The 6712-nt window shown below is 45.3% G+C and overlaps 1 pseudogene; it reads right to left on the minus strand.

Annotated features, from left to right (window-relative positions):
- Window positions 1-5192, minus strand: part of LOC103606473 — a 23684-nt pseudogene extending 18492 nt beyond the window's left edge.
- Between the last annotated feature and the right edge of the window lie 1520 nt (window positions 5193-6712).

Genomic DNA, 6712 nt, shown 5'->3' on the forward strand with positions numbered 1-6712 from the left:
GGTTAAGTATCCCTTATCTGAAATTCTTGGGACCATAAGCATTTCAGATTTTAGAATATTTGTATTATACTTGAGCATGCCAAATCTGAAAATCCAAAGTCCAAAATGCTCCTGTGAACATTTCCTTTGAGCGTCATGCTGGCACTCAAAAAGTTTTAGATGTTGACGGTTTCAGATTTCAAATCTTTGGATTAGGGATGCACAACCTGTATTTTATACATGTTATATAAGCTCAGAGAAAGCATCTTGATAAGAGGTTTTAAAGAATGGTTTCAGTTCAGATAGAAAGGAAACTATCTCTGACATAGGAGAAGCAATAAGAACAATCACACAGAGAGAAGAGGCAAGATAGCTGACTAGAGGGGTCTGGCTCTAGTACCCTCCCATCCCTCCACCCCCCAATAAAGAGACCAAACAGCAAACAAATACATTTCAACCTAACCAACTAAAGAAATATGCTGCAGAGCACCAGGACAGTGATGAAATCCTTGTGAAGCATGGAAGACAGGAATAGCGCCATAGAGAGCACAGCAAGGCATCTAGTCTCTGCCCTCCTGCAGAGACCAGCTCAGAGTCAGGTGGAGAGAGATAAGCTGGGGAAAAAAACCCAGCTGTTTCCACTGCCACCACAAACGTCTGTGATCCCTGCCACAAGAGAGTCCCCCAATCCTTTCAGGACCCAAACCCAGTTGGAGAATAGGTGGGAATTACTGCAGCTGCATGGTATCATAGTAGAAACCTAGGGGGAAGAACCCCCATTCTCACCCTAAATGCCTAAGGCACAGCTCAGTCTCGAAACCAAATCTATGGTTAAAGTATGCATGCCGCAGCCCCAGTGAAACTGACTTCATTTATCCAGAAGCCCCATCTATATTCTACCACAATCACATGGGCACCAGCAAGGCCATGACCCCGGCTGCCGGGAGCCTAGGCCAGAGAGAAAGACCACACCCCCAGCACCTGAATTCACATGGCACCCTTTCCCTCCCAGAAGAGCAGGCAGACCTCTGAGTGGAATAGCTTCCAGTCAGTAGCTATTTCCCACAGTCGTGTGTACCCGCCCTGCATAGCTTGCAGACTCACTGAACCCACAGGTGCCCACTCCGGCCAGAAGCCAACCCAGCAATGGCTCCTCCTCCCCTTGCAGCCCTCCACAATGCCATCAGGGCCTGCTGCTTCCTTGCAGACTTGCTGCTGGCTCAACAGCTGATCCGGCAGCCTCCCATAGAGCTGCCAGGTCCTGCAACACTAGTGGATTGGGTAGCAGCTTTTCCTCCCAACAGCAGGCCTCTACAGAGCCACGGGGTCCTGCAGCATCCATGCAGGCTTGTTCCAGGCTTAACAGCTGATCCAGTGTACCTCTACAGAACTGCCAGGCCCTGCTGCACCATTGTATACCTGCTCATTGACGAACAGAAGATTGGGCAAGGGCTTTGACCCTCCATAGCAGGCCTCTACAAAGCTACTGGGCCCACAGCCACAACCACCCTACCCAGTGTCACCCACCCCAACAAGACATTCCCAAGGGCACCACAAATAATAAAATAGAAAGGAACAAAATAAATATAAAACAACCATAAAAATTAATAACATGGCAGGAGTAAGGCAATACCTTTCAATAATAACACTGAATATAAATACAGACTGGCTGAATGGATTAAAAAAGACTAGACCCAACTATGTGATGCCTGCAAGATACTCACTTCATCAGTAAAGATACACATAAACTAATATTGAAGAGATGGAAAAAGATATTCCATGCAGATGGAAACCAAAAACGAGGAGTAGCTATACTTACACTGGATAAAACAGACTTTAAACCAAAAACTATAAAAAGAGACAAAGGTTACTACATAGTGATAAAATGATCATTTGGCAAGAGGATATAACAATCATGAATATATATGCACCCAACATCATCAGAGCACCCAGATGTATAAAGCAATTATGATTGGATCTAAAGGGATAGATAGAACCAAATACAATAGTAGTTGGGAACTCCATCCCTCTCTCAGCATTGGAGAGATCATCTAGACAAAAAATTAGCAGGGAAATATTGGATTTAAAACTGCACCATAGACCAAATGGACTTGATAGATATTTACTTGGAAATATTCTGCACTTTAGACCAAAAGGACTTGACAGACGTTTACAGAACATTTCACTCAACAACTGCAGAAGACACATTTTTACCATCAGCACATTGAAACAAAAAAGCTCCCACGCAGCAAAGGAAACAATAAACAAAGCAAAGAGACAACCTGGGGAATGGGAGAAAATACTTGCAAACTACAAATCTGAAAAGGGAATAATATCCAGAATACACAAGGATCTCAATAATAAAGTTTTTAAGGGATGTTTTCAAGATGGTGGAACAGATGATCCCCAGCATCACTATCTCCCACAACTGATCAACATACAACTATTAGAAAGTAAAGACTTAATCCTAGTATCACTGGAGCTTGGGGAAAGAGGAGAGACCCACAGAGTTCATGAAGGTAGGAGAAGCCTCAGTTAGAGAAAGAAGGTACCATTCCAACTGTTTTGAGCCCTGGCCAATTTAGGGCCAGCCACCGTGAGCACACAGAGCAGGACCTGGCAAAGCCACAGCCGTGCCCTTTGCATGAATGTGTCTGGAGTCTGCGGGGGAGAAGAGGAACTAAAAGTGTACCATACCAGCTTTCAGGCTAATGAGACCACTGACACGGTTCCTGTGTACCCACATGGGAGCCAGGTGCCCCAGCTGACCAAAAATAGGAGTCACCCAGAGGCCAGTGAGTCACTGCAAGAGACAACTTGCAAAGCTCACCTCACGGGAGGTGTTTACTTAGAGTTGGGGTGGGAGGGAGGCTGGCCCACCAGAGGAACACTGGAGCACAGCATGGGCAGCTGATCTGCCTTCCAGTCAGCACAGGCCCACTCACTGGAGACTAGTCAGGGAAACAGGACTGCAGGGGGTGCAGTTTGCTGAAAAGACTAAGTCCTGGGGCCGGCCCGGTGGCACACTGCTACAGTGCGCCGCTTGGGAAGTGCGGCGGCGCGGAGCGCCGAGGGTTCGGATCCCACGTGCAGACCGGAGGCTCACTGGCTGAGCGAGGAGTGGGGGCAACACCGAGGGTTGCGATCCCGTTGCCGGTCCCGGTCCGGTACGGGCGCGACACAGAGGGTTGTGATCCGTTGCGGGTCACGAAAAAAGACAAAAAAAAAAAAAAAGACTAAGTCCTGGGCCAGAATTTCCACAAGCCCAGGTGTATCTGACCTCATAAGACCTGGATGAGATTAAAAGGTCAACAATTAAAACCTGAGCTGCACAAAAGACTTCTCCAGAGAATCAGCAGCAAGGCAGCAATTTAGCTCAACCACAGGGCTCAGGTGCTGGTCCCCACAGGAAGTTCCACCAATTGTGGAATTAACCAAAGGACAACAAATTAGTTTCAGTGCAGAGTTTAAGTGGTGGTGGTAGGTAATAATTCAACAAAAAACTGGAAGAAAAAAAAAAAGATTAGAATCTCTGATATCCAGTAAAGGTGTAACAGCATCAAAGAACACCTATATAACCTAGAAGAGGTAGCAGTCTCCTCAAATGCCCAGCATCAATGAAAAGACAAAAAGATTGAGAAAGAACAGAGAAATATGACACCAAAGGAAACAAACCAAGCACCGGCAACAGACCCAGAGGAATAGCAGATTTATGAAATGCCTAACAGAGAATTCAGACTAATCCTCTTGAAGATGTTCAGAGAGTCACAAGAAAATACAGGTACAAAATTAAATGACAATCTGGAAAACAATCCAGGAGCAGAATGAGAAACTTGACAAAGGAATCAATTAAAAAAAAAAAAAAGAAATTCTAGAAACAAAGAATACATTATCTGAACTGAAAAACTCGATGGAAAGCTCCAAAAGCAGACTTGACCAAACAGAGGAAAGAATCAATGAGGTAGAAGATAAAACATAGGGGGCCGAGCCCATGGAGCACTCGGGAGAGTACGGCGCTGGGAGCGCAGCAGCGCTCCCGCCGCGGGTTCGGATCCTAAAAGGAAAAAATAAGAGCTAAATCCTAGGAGCCAAGGGATCTCCGTCAAGAGGAAAGAAGCCTTGGCTAAAGAAAGCACAATAAGAGAAGTGCTGATTCAAATGGATTCCCAAGACTACACCATCCAACATTCCAGCATACTAATAACTGCTTCTTTTATATATTTTTACAGGGAATTTATCCCATAGGAAAACTTGCTTGTATTTACATTAAATAAAAACGGAGGGAAATGCTCTGTTTGAAACCTGATAGAGTTTGGATGTGTTGTCCCCACCAAAACTCCTGGGGAAATCTGATCGCCAATGTGGCAGTGCTGAAAGCTGTTCGAATCATGGGGGTGGATCCACCATGCTCTCTCTGGGGGAGGAGGGGTAGTGAGTAAGTCATTGCACTGTTAGTTCCTGTGAGAGCTGGTTGTTTAAAAGACCCTGGTACGTCCCTCTCTCTCTCTTGCTTCCTCTCAGCATGTGATCTGCTTGTACCTGCCAGCTGCTGCCATTTTCCACCACGAGTAGAAGCAGCCTGAGGCCCGTGCCAGATGCAGCTGTCCCAGAATCATGAGCCAAATAAACCTCTGTTCTTTATAAATTACTCAGTCTCAGGTACTTCTGTTATAGCAACACCAACAGACTAATACAAAACAAATCACACAATCAATTCTATTAGGAATTGTTTCAACGCAATTTAACAGAAACTTCTTGAACACTTCCTAGGTATGAGCTTCTCAATGATAGAGACCGCATCTTCTTTATCTATGACCCCCCAATATTTAACCAATGATATAAACACTCAGTAAGTATTGCTGAAAAAAATGTTTATCTACCACAATACAGGCTATCTATTATTAGTTCAAAAGCAAAGAATTCTAAAAGAAAACAGAATCTATTTCTTATTTCTTTTTTGCTTACAGCCTAAAAGAAAAAATTCACATATTCCTATCTTGAAAATTGAACCAGCCTGGTTATTCATTTTGTATCCATACTGAATCTTATCACCTCCTTGCATTAAAGTTACAATGGTTCTATATTTTACTTACCTACAGTTTCTATACGCTTTTGAAGCCAAGGAATATGCATTCCTGTACCAGAAAGCACAGACGTTTCCACTTGCTCATCCTGTCACAGGCCTCGTCAATTCTTCACTGAAATCACTCATATCTATACTAAATTAAGAATGTCAGTTACTTTCCATATATCTTAATCCACAGGCTTCTGAGTTGTACCAAAAAAAAGCCATCTTTTTATCTAATAAATATCATTTTATCAACAAAATGTATTGCACCTGGTAGCTCTTAAAGTTAAAAAATTTAATTATGTCAGCAACAGACAAAATCAATGATCCATTCAAAAATAAAGATAAGATATCGGCCCTCTAATTAAAAAAAAAAAAACTTCAAGTCTAAAGGAAGAAACAACAAAATGCATAGTAAGAAAACAATCCTAAGTACAATAAGAATAATAATAGTAGCTAATATCTACTGAGCCCTTACCACACATCGGGCGTATAAATAATCTAGTTTAATCCCCACAGCAATCCTGAGGGAGGTACTATTTTCTTCCATGTTCATGTTGAAAAAAACTGACAGTGAAATTATGTAACCTGCCCAATGTTGCAAAAAAGGTGAGGACAACATCATAGGAAGTAGAACACCAAAGTACCTGGTATGACTAGAATTTGGGAGGGGTGGAGCAGGGGGCGGAAGGCAGGCAGAGGTGCCAGCGGGAAACGACACCTAGAAAAAAGGTCATGTGCCGGGCTGAGCTTAGACTCCACTCTCAGGATGCTCAGGTCCCCTCTCCCCCATTCACTCTCAAGATGCTCAGGTCCCCTCTCCCCCATTCCCCATAGCACATCGAGTATTAGTGCTGCTAACACTAGCCCCGAGAATTTCTCTCGTTTTCCCTCTTCCCTGCAATCCTACAGCTCTACGCTAACACAACGCACCTTCAAACTGTGCCTGGATTAGTGCTTTAGCTTTCTAACTAGTTACCCGACCTCAAATTTTGCTTCTCCACACTCCAGACAGAGTAAACCTTTTAAAACCAAGCTCTATAGTTAGGAGCATGAGTTTGAAATAACACCCGAGTTTCAATGTGACCGACCCCGTACGGTACGTTGGAAAGTCGTTATACAAATCCTCCCTCCCCGAGTCCTCAAGGACCCTCACTGGTGTTACGCAGCTCCACGCCCGCCCTCTCTCGTTCCCAGTACTGCAGGTCTCAGGACCTCAGGAGGAAGCTACAGGAAGAGCGCACAGCCCTTCCCGTTCCACTCTAGCCACAGGAACCACGGACGTCGCGCGCCAACGTCCTACCCGTCTACAGCCGAAGCCGCTCAGTAAGACTCGACTCCGCCTCTCGACCCCGGAACCGCGCGAGGACCCCGCCGGAAGCGAGCCGCGCGCTGCGTGCGAGCATGCGCAACGCCCGCTGTGGGCGACCGGCCGCAGCGCGGCGCCTCGACTCCGGAAGTGGCCTGGGGCCGTGACCCGGGAGTGACGGTCGGCGTCTTCTTTCCATGGGTTTGGCCCATATCTGACACGCTCGTGTGTCCCAGCCGGAAAATGGGAGACGTTCATTGCAAATGGAGATTGTGGCAAGAGGACGGCGGCTAGAAAAGAGGTGCCGTCTTTTTTTTTTTTTTTTTTTTTTAAAAAAAGGCCCGGAAGGGGGTTTT

The sequence above is a fragment of the Galeopterus variegatus genome, unplaced genomic scaffold, assembly GCF_000696425.1.
Source record: "Galeopterus variegatus unplaced genomic scaffold, G_variegatus-3.0.2 Scaffold6603, whole genome shotgun sequence".
Lineage (NCBI taxonomy): Eukaryota > Metazoa > Chordata > Mammalia > Dermoptera > Cynocephalidae > Galeopterus > Galeopterus variegatus.